Raw genomic sequence first — 12216 nt, forward strand, 5'->3', positions numbered from 1 at the left:
TTTTTGGGGACTAGTGTCCACATTCCAAAGCCAACACGTGCCTTGCAGACAGAATCAGTTTAGGTTGGAACTGCTCTTTGCAGCCAAAAATGCAGACCACCAGGTTTTTTGGATATTTATTTGCACAAAAGCTTATTTGATGTCATATCTCAAACCATTCATATCTCTCACTTTTAATTCCTGGGTGTTAAGGGACTCAACAAGCTTTTATCCCTGTTTGTCATTGGAGCTCCCCTTCCATCAATTGGTGATATTTTGCTACTGAATGGAAAAGAGCTGTGACTCTCTAGCTAAGATGGTTGCAAAATCAGTTAAGGAAACACGGTACCAGTGCCCCATGTGAGAATCGAACTCATGACCTTCAGATTACGAGACTGACGCGCTACCTGCTGCGCTAACGAGGCAAAATGCACGTAATAATCTGCGGAAGTTGCTTGTGCAAAGCAGTACACCTCTTTTTTTTCATATTGTAAGTGAGCTGGCAGTACATCTTCTCCCATATGGTCTAGCGGTTAGGATTCCTGGTTTTCACCCAGGCGGCCTGGGTTCGACTCCTGGTATGGGAACGCATCCTTTTCTGCACCGCTGCCAACATTCAAAAACTGACGCGTGTTTTTTAGTCAAACGTATTTCAAGTAGGATTTGTTTTTTTCAGGCAAAAATGCTGAACGCCCGCGTTTTGGCACTTCATTCTAACCCTTCACACAAGATTCAATTTGGATTCGTAGCTCAACTCATTCTCAACCACCCCTTTTTACACTAAAGTGTCAAGGGACTCAACAACTCATGGGTCCGGTAAGTTATTTGGATTCCCATTTCCTTTCTAATGGAAAAAGTTGTAGAATTGAATGGAAAAGTTCTAAGTTGGTGACAAAATCTCTCGAGAAAAGGAGGGAACAGTGCCCCGTGTGAGGCTCGAACTCACGACCTTCAGATTATGAGACTGACACGCTACCTACTGCGCTAACGAGGCAAGCTGTACCTGCAGATCTGCAGAAGTTTATTGTGCATAGCAGAAAACTTTTTTTTTTCATAATGTCACTGAGACATTAGAGCATCTTTTCCCATATGGTCTAGCGGTTAGGATTCCTGGCTCTCACCCAGGTGGCCCGGGTTTGACTCCCGGTATGGGAATGCATCTTTATCTTAGCTACTGCCACCATTCAAAGACTGACACGTGTTTTTCAATCAAAAATGTTTCTGGTAGATTTTCACTTTGCAACAAAAATACTTAACATTGGCGATGCATTATGACTTTTGCAAAAGATTTCCTTTTGTTTCATAGCTTAAGCCTTTTTCAACTACACAGTTTTACACAAAAGTGTCAAGGGACTCAACAAGCCATGTGTCCTGTCTGTCATTAGGGCTCCCATGTTCTTTCTAATCGGAAACAGTTTAGAACTGAATTGGAAAGTTCAGAGTTAGTGACAAAATCTCTTGAGAAAAGGAGGATGCCACGTGTGAGCAAAAAACTCATGATCTTCAAATTATTCAACTGACGTGCCAAAAACCTTGACCATGTAGCGTGTTTCAGCTCTTGTAATGTTGATGTTTTGTATTCAAAGCAAAACACTCTTTTTTTTTTTTTTTTTTTTTTTACACCTGTCTTGCTGTTTACTGTACTGCTTACACCATGTGGAGAAAGACTTAGTTAGTATTCCTGGTTGACTGGTTCGATTCCTGCTATGGGAGAGACTTTTTTTTGGGGACTAGTGTCCACATTCCAAAGCCAACACGTGCCTTGCAGACAGAATCAGTTTAGGTTGGAACTGCTCTTTGCAGCCAAAAATGCAGACCACCAGGTTTTTTGGATATTTATTTGCACAAAAGCTTATTTGATGTCATATCTCAAACCATTCATATCTCTCACTTTTAATTCCTGGGTGTTAAGGGACTCAACAAGCTTTTATCCCTGTTTGTCATTGGAGCTCCCCTTCCATCAATTGGTGATATTTTGCTACTGAATGGAAAAGAGCTGTGACTCTCTAGCTAAGATGGTTGCAAAATCAGTTAAGGAAACACGGTACCAGTGCCCCATGTGAGAATCGAACTCATGACCTTCAGATTACGAGACTGACGCGCTACCTGCTGCGCTAACGAGGCAAAATGCACGTAATAATCTGCGGAAGTTGCTTGTGCAAAGCAGTACACCTCTTTTTTTTCATATTGTAAGTGAGCTGGCAGTACATCTTCTCCCATATGGTCTAGCGGTTAGGATTCCTGGTTTTCACCCAGGCGGCCTGGGTTCGACTCCTGGTATGGGAACGCATCCTTTTCTGCACCGCTGCCAACATTCAAAAACTGACGCGTGTTTTTTAGTCAAACGTATTTCAAGTAGGATTTGTTTTTTTCAGGCAAAAATGCTGAACGCCCGCGTTTTGGCACTTCATTCTAACCCTTCACACAAGATTCAATTTGGATTCGTAGCTCAACTCATTCTCAACCACCCCTTTTTACACTAAAGTGTCAAGGGACTCAACAACTCATGGGTCCGGTAAGTTATTTGGATTCCCATTTCCTTTCTAATGGAAAAAGTTGTAGAATTGAATGGAAAAGTTCTAAGTTGGTGACAAAATCTCTCGAGAAAAGGAGGGAACAGTGCCCCGTGTGAGGCTCGAACTCACGACCTTCAGATTATGAGACTGACACGCTACCTACTGCGCTAACGAGGCAAGCTGTACCTGCAGATCTGCAGAAGTTTATTGTGCATAGCAGAAAACTTTTTTTTTTCATAATGTCACTGAGACATTAGAGCATCTTTTCCCATATGGTCTAGCGGTTAGGATTCCTGGCTCTCACCCAGGTGGCCCGGGTTTGACTCCCGGTATGGGAATGCATCTTTATCTTAGCTACTGCCACCATTCAAAGACTGACACGTGTTTTTCAATCAAAAATGTTTCTGGTAGATTTTCACTTTGCAACAAAAATACTTAACATTGGCGATGCATTATGACTTTTGCAAAAGATTTCCTTTTGTTTCATAGCTTAAGCCTTTTTCAACTACACAGTTTTACACAAAAGTGTCAAGGGACTCAACAAGCCATGTGTCCTGTCTGTCATTAGGGCTCCCATGTTCTTTCTAATCGGAAACAGTTTAGAACTGAATTGGAAAGTTCAGAGTTAGTGACAAAATCTCTTGAGAAAAGGAGGATGCCACGTGTGAGCAAAAAACTCATGATCTTCAAATTATTCAACTGACGTGCCAAAAACCTTGACCATGTAGCGTGTTTCAGCTCTTGTAATGTTGATGTTTTGTATTCAAAGCAAAACACTCTTTTTTTTTTTTTTTTTTTTTTTACACCTGTCTTGCTGTTTACTGTACTGCTTACACCATGTGGAGAAAGACTTAGTTAGTATTCCTGGTTGACTGGTTCGATTCCTGCTATGGGAGAGACTTTTTTTTGGGGACTAGTGTCCACATTCCAAAGCCAACACGTGCCTTGCAGACAGAATCAGTTTAGGTTGGAACTGCTCTTTGCAGCCAAAAATGCAGACCACCAGGTTTTTTGGATATTTATTTGCACAAAAGCTTATTTGATGTCATATCTCAAACCATTCATATCTCTCACTTTTAATTCCTGGGTGTTAAGGGACTCAACAAGCTTTTATCCCTGTTTGTCATTGGAGCTCCCCTTCCATCAATTGGTGATATTTTGCTACTGAATGGAAAAGAGCTGTGACTCTCTAGCTAAGATGGTTGCAAAATCAGTTAAGGAAACACGGTACCAGTGCCCCATGTGAGAATCGAACTCATGACCTTCAGATTACGAGACTGACGCGCTACCTGCTGCGCTAACGAGGCAAAATGCACGTAATAATCTGCGGAAGTTGCTTGTGCAAAGCAGTACACCTCTTTTTTTTCATATTGTAAGTGAGCTGGCAGTACATCTTCTCCCATATGGTCTAGCGGTTAGGATTCCTGGTTTTCACCCAGGCGGCCTGGGTTCGACTCCTGGTATGGGAACGCATCCTTTTCTGCACCGCTGCCAACATTCAAAAACTGACGCGTGTTTTTTAGTCAAACGTATTTCAAGTAGGATTTGTTTTTTTCAGGCAAAAATGCTGAACGCCCGCGTTTTGGCACTTCATTCTAACCCTTCACACAAGATTCAATTTGGATTCGTAGCTCAACTCATTCTCAACCACCCCTTTTTACACTAAAGTGTCAAGGGACTCAACAACTCATGGGTCCGGTAAGTTATTTGGATTCCCATTTCCTTTCTAATGGAAAAAGTTGTAGAATTGAATGGAAAAGTTCTAAGTTGGTGACAAAATCTCTCGAGAAAAGGAGGGAACAGTGCCCCGTGTGAGGCTCGAACTCACGACCTTCAGATTATGAGACTGACACGCTACCTACTGCGCTAACGAGGCAAGCTGTACCTGCAGATCTGCAGAAGTTTATTGTGCATAGCAGAAAACTTTTTTTTTTCATAATGTCACTGAGACATTAGAGCATCTTTTCCCATATGGTCTAGCGGTTAGGATTCCTGGCTCTCACCCAGGTGGCCCGGGTTTGACTCCCGGTATGGGAATGCATCTTTATCTTAGCTACTGCCACCATTCAAAGACTGACACGTGTTTTTCAATCAAAAATGTTTCTGGTAGATTTTCACTTTGCAACAAAAATACTTAGCATTGGCGATGCATTATGACTTTTGCAAAAGATTTCCTTTTGTTTCATAGCTTAAGCCTTTTTCAACTACACAGTTTTACACAAAAGTGTCAAGGGACTCAACAAGCCATGTGTCCTGTCTGTCATTAGGGCTCCCATGTTCTTTCTAATCGGAAACAGTTTAGAACTGAATTGGAAAGTTCAGAGTTAGTGACAAAATCTCTTGAGAAAAGGAGGATGCCACGTGTGAGCAAAAAACTCATGATCTTCAAATTATTCAACTGACGTGCCAAAAACCTTGACCATGTAGCGTGTTTCAGCTCTTGTAATGTTGATGTTTTGTATTCAAAGCAAAACACTCTTTTTTTTTTTTTTTTTTTTTTTACACCTGTCTTGCTGTTTACTGTACTGCTTACACCATGTGGAGAAAGACTTAGTTAGTATTCCTGGTTGACTGGTTCGATTCCTGCTATGGGAGAGACTTTTTTTTGGGGACTAGTGTCCACATTCCAAAGCCAACACGTGCCTTGCAGACAGAATCAGTTTAGGTTGGAACTGCTCTTTGCAGCCAAAAATGCAGACCACCAGGTTTTTTGGATATTTATTTGCACAAAAGCTTATTTGATGTCATATCTCAAACCATTCATATCTCTCACTTTTAATTCCTGGGTGTTAAGGGACTCAACAAGCTTTTATCCCTGTTTGTCATTGGAGCTCCCCTTCCATCAATTGGTGATATTTTGCTACTGAATGGAAAAGAGCTGTGACTCTCTAGCTAAGATGGTTGCAAAATCAGTTAAGGAAACACGGTACCAGTGCCCCATGTGAGAATCGAACTCATGACCTTCAGATTACGAGACTGACGCGCTACCTGCTGCGCTAACGAGGCAAAATGCACGTAATAATCTGCGGAAGTTGCTTGTGCAAAGCAGTACACCTCTTTTTTTTCATATTGTAAGTGAGCTGGCAGTACATCTTCTCCCATATGGTCTAGCGGTTAGGATTCCTGGTTTTCACCCAGGCGGCCTGGGTTCGACTCCTGGTATGGGAACGCATCCTTTTCTGCACCGCTGCCAACATTCAAAAACTGACGCGTGTTTTTTAGTCAAACGTATTTCAAGTAGGATTTGTTTTTTTCAGGCAAAAATGCTGAACGCCCGCGTTTTGGCACTTCATTCTAACCCTTCACACAAGATTCAATTTGGATTCGTAGCTCAACTCATTCTCAACCACCCCTTTTTACACTAAAGTGTCAAGGGACTCAACAACTCATGGGTCCGGTAAGTTATTTGGATTCCCATTTCCTTTCTAATGGAAAAAGTTGTAGAATTGAATGGAAAAGTTCTAAGTTGGTGACAAAATCTCTCGAGAAAAGGAGGGAACAGTGCCCCGTGTGAGGCTCGAACTCACGACCTTCAGATTATGAGACTGACACGCTACCTACTGCGCTAACGAGGCAAGCTGTACCTGCAGATCTGCAGAAGTTTATTGTGCATAGCAGAAAACTTTTTTTTTTCATAATGTCACTGAGACATTAGAGCATCTTTTCCCATATGGTCTAGCGGTTAGGATTCCTGGCTCTCACCCAGGTGGCCCGGGTTTGACTCCCGGTATGGGAATGCATCTTTATCTTAGCTACTGCCACCATTCAAAGACTGACACGTGTTTTTCAATCAAAAATGTTTCTGGTAGATTTTCACTTTGCAACAAAAATACTTAACATTGGCGATGCATTATGACTTTTGCAAAAGATTTCCTTTTGTTTCATAGCTTAAGCCTTTTTCAACTACACAGTTTTACACAAAAGTGTCAAGGGACTCAACAAGCCATGTGTCCTGTCTGTCATTAGGGCTCCCATGTTCTTTCTAATCGGAAACAGTTTAGAACTGAATTGGAAAGTTCAGAGTTAGTGACAAAATCTCTTGAGAAAAGGAGGATGCCACGTGTGAGCAAAAAACTCATGATCTTCAAATTATTCAACTGACGTGCCAAAAACCTTGACCATGTAGCGTGTTTCAGCTCTTGTAATGTTGATGTTTTGTATTCAAAGCAAAACACTCTTTTTTTTTTTTTTTTTTTTTTTACACCTGTCTTGCTGTTTACTGTACTGCTTACACCATGTGGAGAAAGACTTAGTTAGTATTCCTGGTTGACTGGTTCGATTCCTGCTATGGGAGAGACTTTTTTTTGGGGACTAGTGTCCACATTCCAAAGCCAACACGTGCCTTGCAGACAGAATCAGTTTAGGTTGGAACTGCTCTTTGCAGCCAAAAATGCAGACCACCAGGTTTTTTGGATATTTATTTGCACAAAAGCTTATTTGATGTCATATCTCAAACCATTCATATCTCTCACTTTTAATTCCTGGGTGTTAAGGGACTCAACAAGCCTTTATCCCTGTTTGTCATTGGAGCTCCCCTTCCATCAATTGGTGATATTTTGCTACTGAATGGAAAAGAGCTGTGACTCTCTAGCCAAGATGGTTGCAAAATCAGTTAAGGAAACACGGTACCAGTGCCCCATGTGAGAATCGAACTCATGACCTTCAGATTACGAGACTGACGCGCTACCTGCTGCGCTAACGAGGCAAAATGCACGTAATAATCTGCGGAAGTTGCTTGTGCAAAGCAGTACACCTCTTTTTTTTCATATTGTAAGTGAGCTGGCAGTACATCTTCTCCCATATGGTCTAGCGGTTAGGATTCCTGGTTTTCACCCAGGCGGCCTGGGTTCGACTCCTGGTATGGGAACGCATCCTTTTCTGCACCGCTGCCAACATTCAAAAACTGACGCGTGTTTTTTAGTCAAACGTATTTCAAGTAGGATTTGTTTTTTTCAGGCAAAAATGCTGAACGCCCGCGTTTTGGCACTTCATTCTAACCCTTCACACAAGATTCAATTTGGATTCGTAGCTCAACTCATTCTCAACCACCCCTTTTTACACTAAAGTGTCAAGGGACTCAACAACTCATGGGTCCGGTAAGTTATTTGGATTCCCATTTCCTTTCTAATGGAAAAAGTTGTAGAATTGAATGGAAAAGTTCTAAGTTGGTGACAAAATCTCTCGAGAAAAGGAGGGAACAGTGCCCCGTGTGAGGCTCGAACTCACGACCTTCAGATTATGAGACTGACACGCTACCTACTGCGCTAACGAGGCAAGCTGTACCTGCAGATCTGCAGAAGTTTATTGTGCATAGCAGAAAACTTTTTTTTTTCATAATGTCACTGAGACATTAGAGCATCTTTTCCCATATGGTCTAGCGGTTAGGATTCCTGGCTCTCACCCAGGTGGCCCGGGTTTGACTCCCGGTATGGGAATGCATCTTTATCTTAGCTACTGCCACCATTCAAAGACTGACACGTGTTTTTCAATCAAAAATGTTTCTGGTAGATTTTCACTTTGCAACAAAAATACTTAGCATTGGCGATGCATTATGACTTTTGCAAAAGATTTCCTTTTGTTTCATAGCTTAAGCCTTTTTCAACTACACAGTTTTACACAAAAGTGTCAAGGGACTCAACAAGCCATGTGTCCTGTCTGTCATTAGGGCTCCCATGTTCTTTCTAATCGGAAACAGTTTAGAACTGAATTGGAAAGTTCAGAGTTAGTGACAAAATCTCTTGAGAAAAGGAGGATGCCACGTGTGAGCAAAAAACTCATGATCTTCAAATTATTCAACTGACGTGCCAAAAACCTTGACCATGTAGCGTGTTTCAGCTCTTGTAATGTTGATGTTTTGTATTCAAAGCAAAACACTCTTTTTTTTTTTTTTTTTTTTTTTACACCTGTCTTGCTGTTTACTGTACTGCTTACACCATGTGGAGAAAGACTTAGTTAGTATTCCTGGTTGACTGGTTCGATTCCTGCTATGGGAGAGACTTTTTTTTGGGGACTAGTGTCCACATTCCAAAGCCAACACGTGCCTTGCAGACAGAATCAGTTTAGGTTGGAACTGCTCTTTGCAGCCAAAAATGCAGACCACCAGGTTTTTTGGATATTTATTTGCACAAAAGCTTATTTGATGTCATATCTCAAACCATTCATATCTCTCACTTTTAATTCCTGGGTGTTAAGGGACTCAACAAGCCTTTATCCCTGTTTGTCATTGGAGCTCCCCTTCCATCAATTGGTGATATTTTGCTACTGAATGGAAAAGAGCTGTGACTCTCTAGCCAAGATGGTTGCAAAATCAGTTAAGGAAACACGGTACCAGTGCCCCATGTGAGAATCGAACTCATGACCTTCAGATTACGAGACTGACGCGCTACCTGCTGCGCTAACGAGGCAAAATGCACGTAATAATCTGCGGAAGTTGCTTGTGCAAAGCAGTACACCTCTTTTTTTTCATATTGTAAGTGAGCTGGCAGTACATCTTCTCCCATATGGTCTAGCGGTTAGGATTCCTGGTTTTCACCCAGGCGGCCTGGGTTCGACTCCTGGTATGGGAACGCATCCTTTTCTGCACCGCTGCCAACATTCAAAAACTGACGCGTGTTTTTTAGTCAAACGTATTTCAAGTAGGATTTGTTTTTTTCAGGCAAAAATGCTGAACGCCCGCGTTTTGGCACTTCATTCTAACCCTTCACACAAGATTCAATTTGGATTCGTAGCTCAACTCATTCTCAACCACCCCTTTTTACACTAAAGTGTCAAGGGACTCAACAACTCATGGGTCCGGTAAGTTATTTGGATTCCCATTTCCTTTCTAATGGAAAAAGTTGTAGAATTGAATGGAAAAGTTCTAAGTTGGTGACAAAATCTCTCGAGAAAAGGAGGGAACAGTGCCCCGTGTGAGGCTCGAACTCACGACCTTCAGATTATGAGACTGACACGCTACCTACTGCGCTAACGAGGCAAGCTGTACCTGCAGATCTGCAGAAGTTTATTGTGCATAGCAGAAAACTTTTTTTTTTCATAATGTCACTGAGACATTAGAGCATCTTTTCCCATATGGTCTAGCGGTTAGGATTCCTGGCTCTCACCCAGGTGGCCCGGGTTTGACTCCCGGTATGGGAATGCATCTTTATCTTAGCTACTGCCACCATTCAAAGACTGACACGTGTTTTTCAATCAAAAATGTTTCTGGTAGATTTTCACTTTGCAACAAAAATACTTAGCATTGGCGATGCATTATGACTTTTGCAAAAGATTTCCTTTTGTTTCATAGCTTAAGCCTTTTTCAACTACACAGTTTTACACAAAAGTGTCAAGGGACTCAACAAGCCATGTGTCCTGTCTGTCATTAGGGCTCCCATGTTCTTTCTAATCGGAAACAGTTTAGAACTGAATTGGAAAGTTCAGAGTTAGTGACAAAATCTCTTGAGAAAAGGAGGATGCCACGTGTGAGCAAAAAACTCATGATCTTCAAATTATTCAACTGACGTGCCAAAAACCTTGACCATGTAGCGTGTTTCAGCTCTTGTAATGTTGATGTTTTGTATTCAAAGCAAAACACTCTTTTTTTTTTTTTTTTTTTTTTTACACCTGTCTTGCTGTTTACTGTACTGCTTACACCATGTGGAGAAAGACTTAGTTAGTATTCCTGGTTGACTGGTTCGATTCCTGCTATGGGAGAGACTTTTTTTTGGGGACTAGTGTCCACATTCCAAAGCCAACACGTGCCTTGCAGACAGAATCAGTTTAGGTTGGAACTGCTCTTTGCAGCCAAAAATGCAGACCACCAGGTTTTTTGGATATTTATTTGCACAAAAGCTTATTTGATGTCATATCTCAAACCATTCATATCTCTCACTTTTAATTCCTGGGTGTTAAGGGACTCAACAAGCCTTTATCCCTGTTTGTCATTGGAGCTCCCCTTCCATCAATTGGTGATATTTTGCTACTGAATGGAAAAGAGCTGTGACTCTCTAGCCAAGATGGTTGCAAAATCAGTTAAGGAAACACGGTACCAGTGCCCCATGTGAGAATCGAACTCATGACCTTCAGATTACGAGACTGACGCGCTACCTGCTGCGCTAACGAGGCAAAATGCACGTAATAATCTGCGGAAGTTGCTTGTGCAAAGCAGTACACCTCTTTTTTTTCATATTGTAAGTGAGCTGGCAGTACATCTTCTCCCATATGGTCTAGCGGTTAGGATTCCTGGTTTTCACCCAGGCGGCCTGGGTTCGACTCCTGGTATGGGAACGCATCCTTTTCTGCACCGCTGCCAACATTCAAAAACTGACGCGTGTTTTTTAGTCAAACGTATTTCAAGTAGGATTTGTTTCTTTCAGGCAAAAATGCTGAACGCCCGCGTTTTGGCACTTCATTCTAACCCTTCACACAAGATTCAATTTGGATTCGTAGCTCAACTCATTCTCAACCACCCCTTTTTACACTAAAGTGTCAAGGGACTCAACAACTCATGGGTCCGGTAAGTTATTTGGATTCCCATTTCCTTTCTAATGGAAAAAGTTGTAGAATTGAATGGAAAAGTTCTAAGTTGGTGACAAAATCTCTCGAGAAAAGGAGGGAACAGTGCCCCGTGTGAGGCTCGAACTCACGACCTTCAGATTATGAGACTGACACGCTACCTACTGCGCTAACGAGGCAAGCTGTACCTGCAGATCTGCAGAAGTTTATTGTGCATAGCAGAAAACTTTTTTTTTTCATAATGTCACTGAGACATTAGAGCATCTTTTCCCATATGGTCTAGCGGTTAGGATTCCTGGCTCTCACCCAGGTGGCCCGGGTTTGACTCCCGGTATGGGAATGCATCTTTATCTTAGCTACTGCCACCATTCAAAGACTGACACGTGTTTTTCAATCAAAAATGCTTCTGGTAGATTTTCACTTTGCAACAAAAATACTTAACATTGGCGATGCATTATGACTTTTGCAAAAGATTTCCTTTTGTTTCATAGCTTAAGCCTTTTTCAACTACACAGTTTTACACAAAAGTGTCAAGGGACTCAACAAGCCATGTGTCCTGTCTGTCATTAGGGCTCCCATGTTCTTTCTAATCGGAAACAGTTTAGAACTGAATTGGAAAGTTCAGAGTTAGTGACAAAATCTCTTGAGAAAAGGAGGATGCCACGTGTGAGCAAAAAACTCATGATCTTCAAATTATTCAACTGACGTGCCAAAAACCTTGACCATGTAGCGTGTTTCAGCTCTTGTAATGTTGATGTTTTGTATTCAAAGCAAAACACTCTTTTTTTTTTTTTTTTTACACCTGTCTTGCTGTTTACTGTACTGCTTACACCATGTGGAGAAAGACTTAGTTAGTATTCCTGGTTGACTGGTTCGATTCCTGCTATGGGAGAGACTTTTTTTTGGGGACTAGTGTCCACATTCCAAAGCCAACACGTGCCTTGCAGACAGAATCAGTTTAGGTTGGAACTGCTCTTTGCAGCCAAAAATGCAGACCACCAGGTTTTTTGGATATTTATTTGCACAAAAGCTTATTTGATGTCATATCTCAAACCATTCATATCTCTCACTTTTAATTCCTGGGTGTTAAGGGACTCAACAAGCCTTTATCCCTGTTTGTCATTGGAGCTCCCCTTCCATCAATTGGTGATATTTTGCTACTGAATGGAAAAGAGCTGTGACTCTCTAGCTAAGATGGTTGCAAAATCAGTTAAGGAAACACGGTACC

At 41.7% G+C, this 12216-nt stretch overlaps 7 non-coding genes across 7 annotated transcripts; all 7 read left to right on the forward strand.

Annotated features, from left to right (window-relative positions):
- The first annotated feature begins 494 nt into the window (after window positions 1-494).
- On the forward strand, window positions 495-566 carry TRNAE-UUC (transfer RNA glutamic acid (anticodon UUC)). The gene has a single exon. It is a non-coding gene; the product is annotated as a tRNA-Glu (tRNA).
- A 1627-nt stretch (window positions 567-2193) lies between these two features.
- TRNAE-UUC (transfer RNA glutamic acid (anticodon UUC)) lies at window positions 2194-2265 on the forward strand. Its single transcript has one exon. It is a non-coding gene; the product is annotated as a tRNA-Glu (tRNA).
- Window positions 2266-3892: 1627 nt separating this feature from the next.
- TRNAE-UUC (transfer RNA glutamic acid (anticodon UUC)) lies at window positions 3893-3964 on the forward strand. The gene has a single exon. It is a non-coding gene; the product is annotated as a tRNA-Glu (tRNA).
- A 1627-nt stretch (window positions 3965-5591) lies between these two features.
- Window positions 5592-5663, forward strand: TRNAE-UUC (transfer RNA glutamic acid (anticodon UUC)). Its single transcript has one exon. It is a non-coding gene; the product is annotated as a tRNA-Glu (tRNA).
- Window positions 5664-7290: 1627 nt separating this feature from the next.
- TRNAE-UUC (transfer RNA glutamic acid (anticodon UUC)) lies at window positions 7291-7362 on the forward strand. Its single transcript has one exon. It is a non-coding gene; the product is annotated as a tRNA-Glu (tRNA).
- Window positions 7363-8989: 1627 nt separating this feature from the next.
- On the forward strand, window positions 8990-9061 carry TRNAE-UUC (transfer RNA glutamic acid (anticodon UUC)). Its single transcript has one exon. It is a non-coding gene; the product is annotated as a tRNA-Glu (tRNA).
- Window positions 9062-10688: 1627 nt separating this feature from the next.
- Window positions 10689-10760, forward strand: TRNAE-UUC (transfer RNA glutamic acid (anticodon UUC)). Its single transcript has one exon. It is a non-coding gene; the product is annotated as a tRNA-Glu (tRNA).
- Window positions 10761-12216: the final 1456 nt, after the last annotated feature.

Source organism: Phyllobates terribilis, unplaced genomic scaffold, assembly GCF_046119375.1.
Source record: "Phyllobates terribilis strain yellow unplaced genomic scaffold, ASM4611937v1 Scaffold_1248__1_contigs__length_344610, whole genome shotgun sequence".
Classification (NCBI taxonomy): Eukaryota; Metazoa; Chordata; class Amphibia; order Anura; family Dendrobatidae; genus Phyllobates; species Phyllobates terribilis.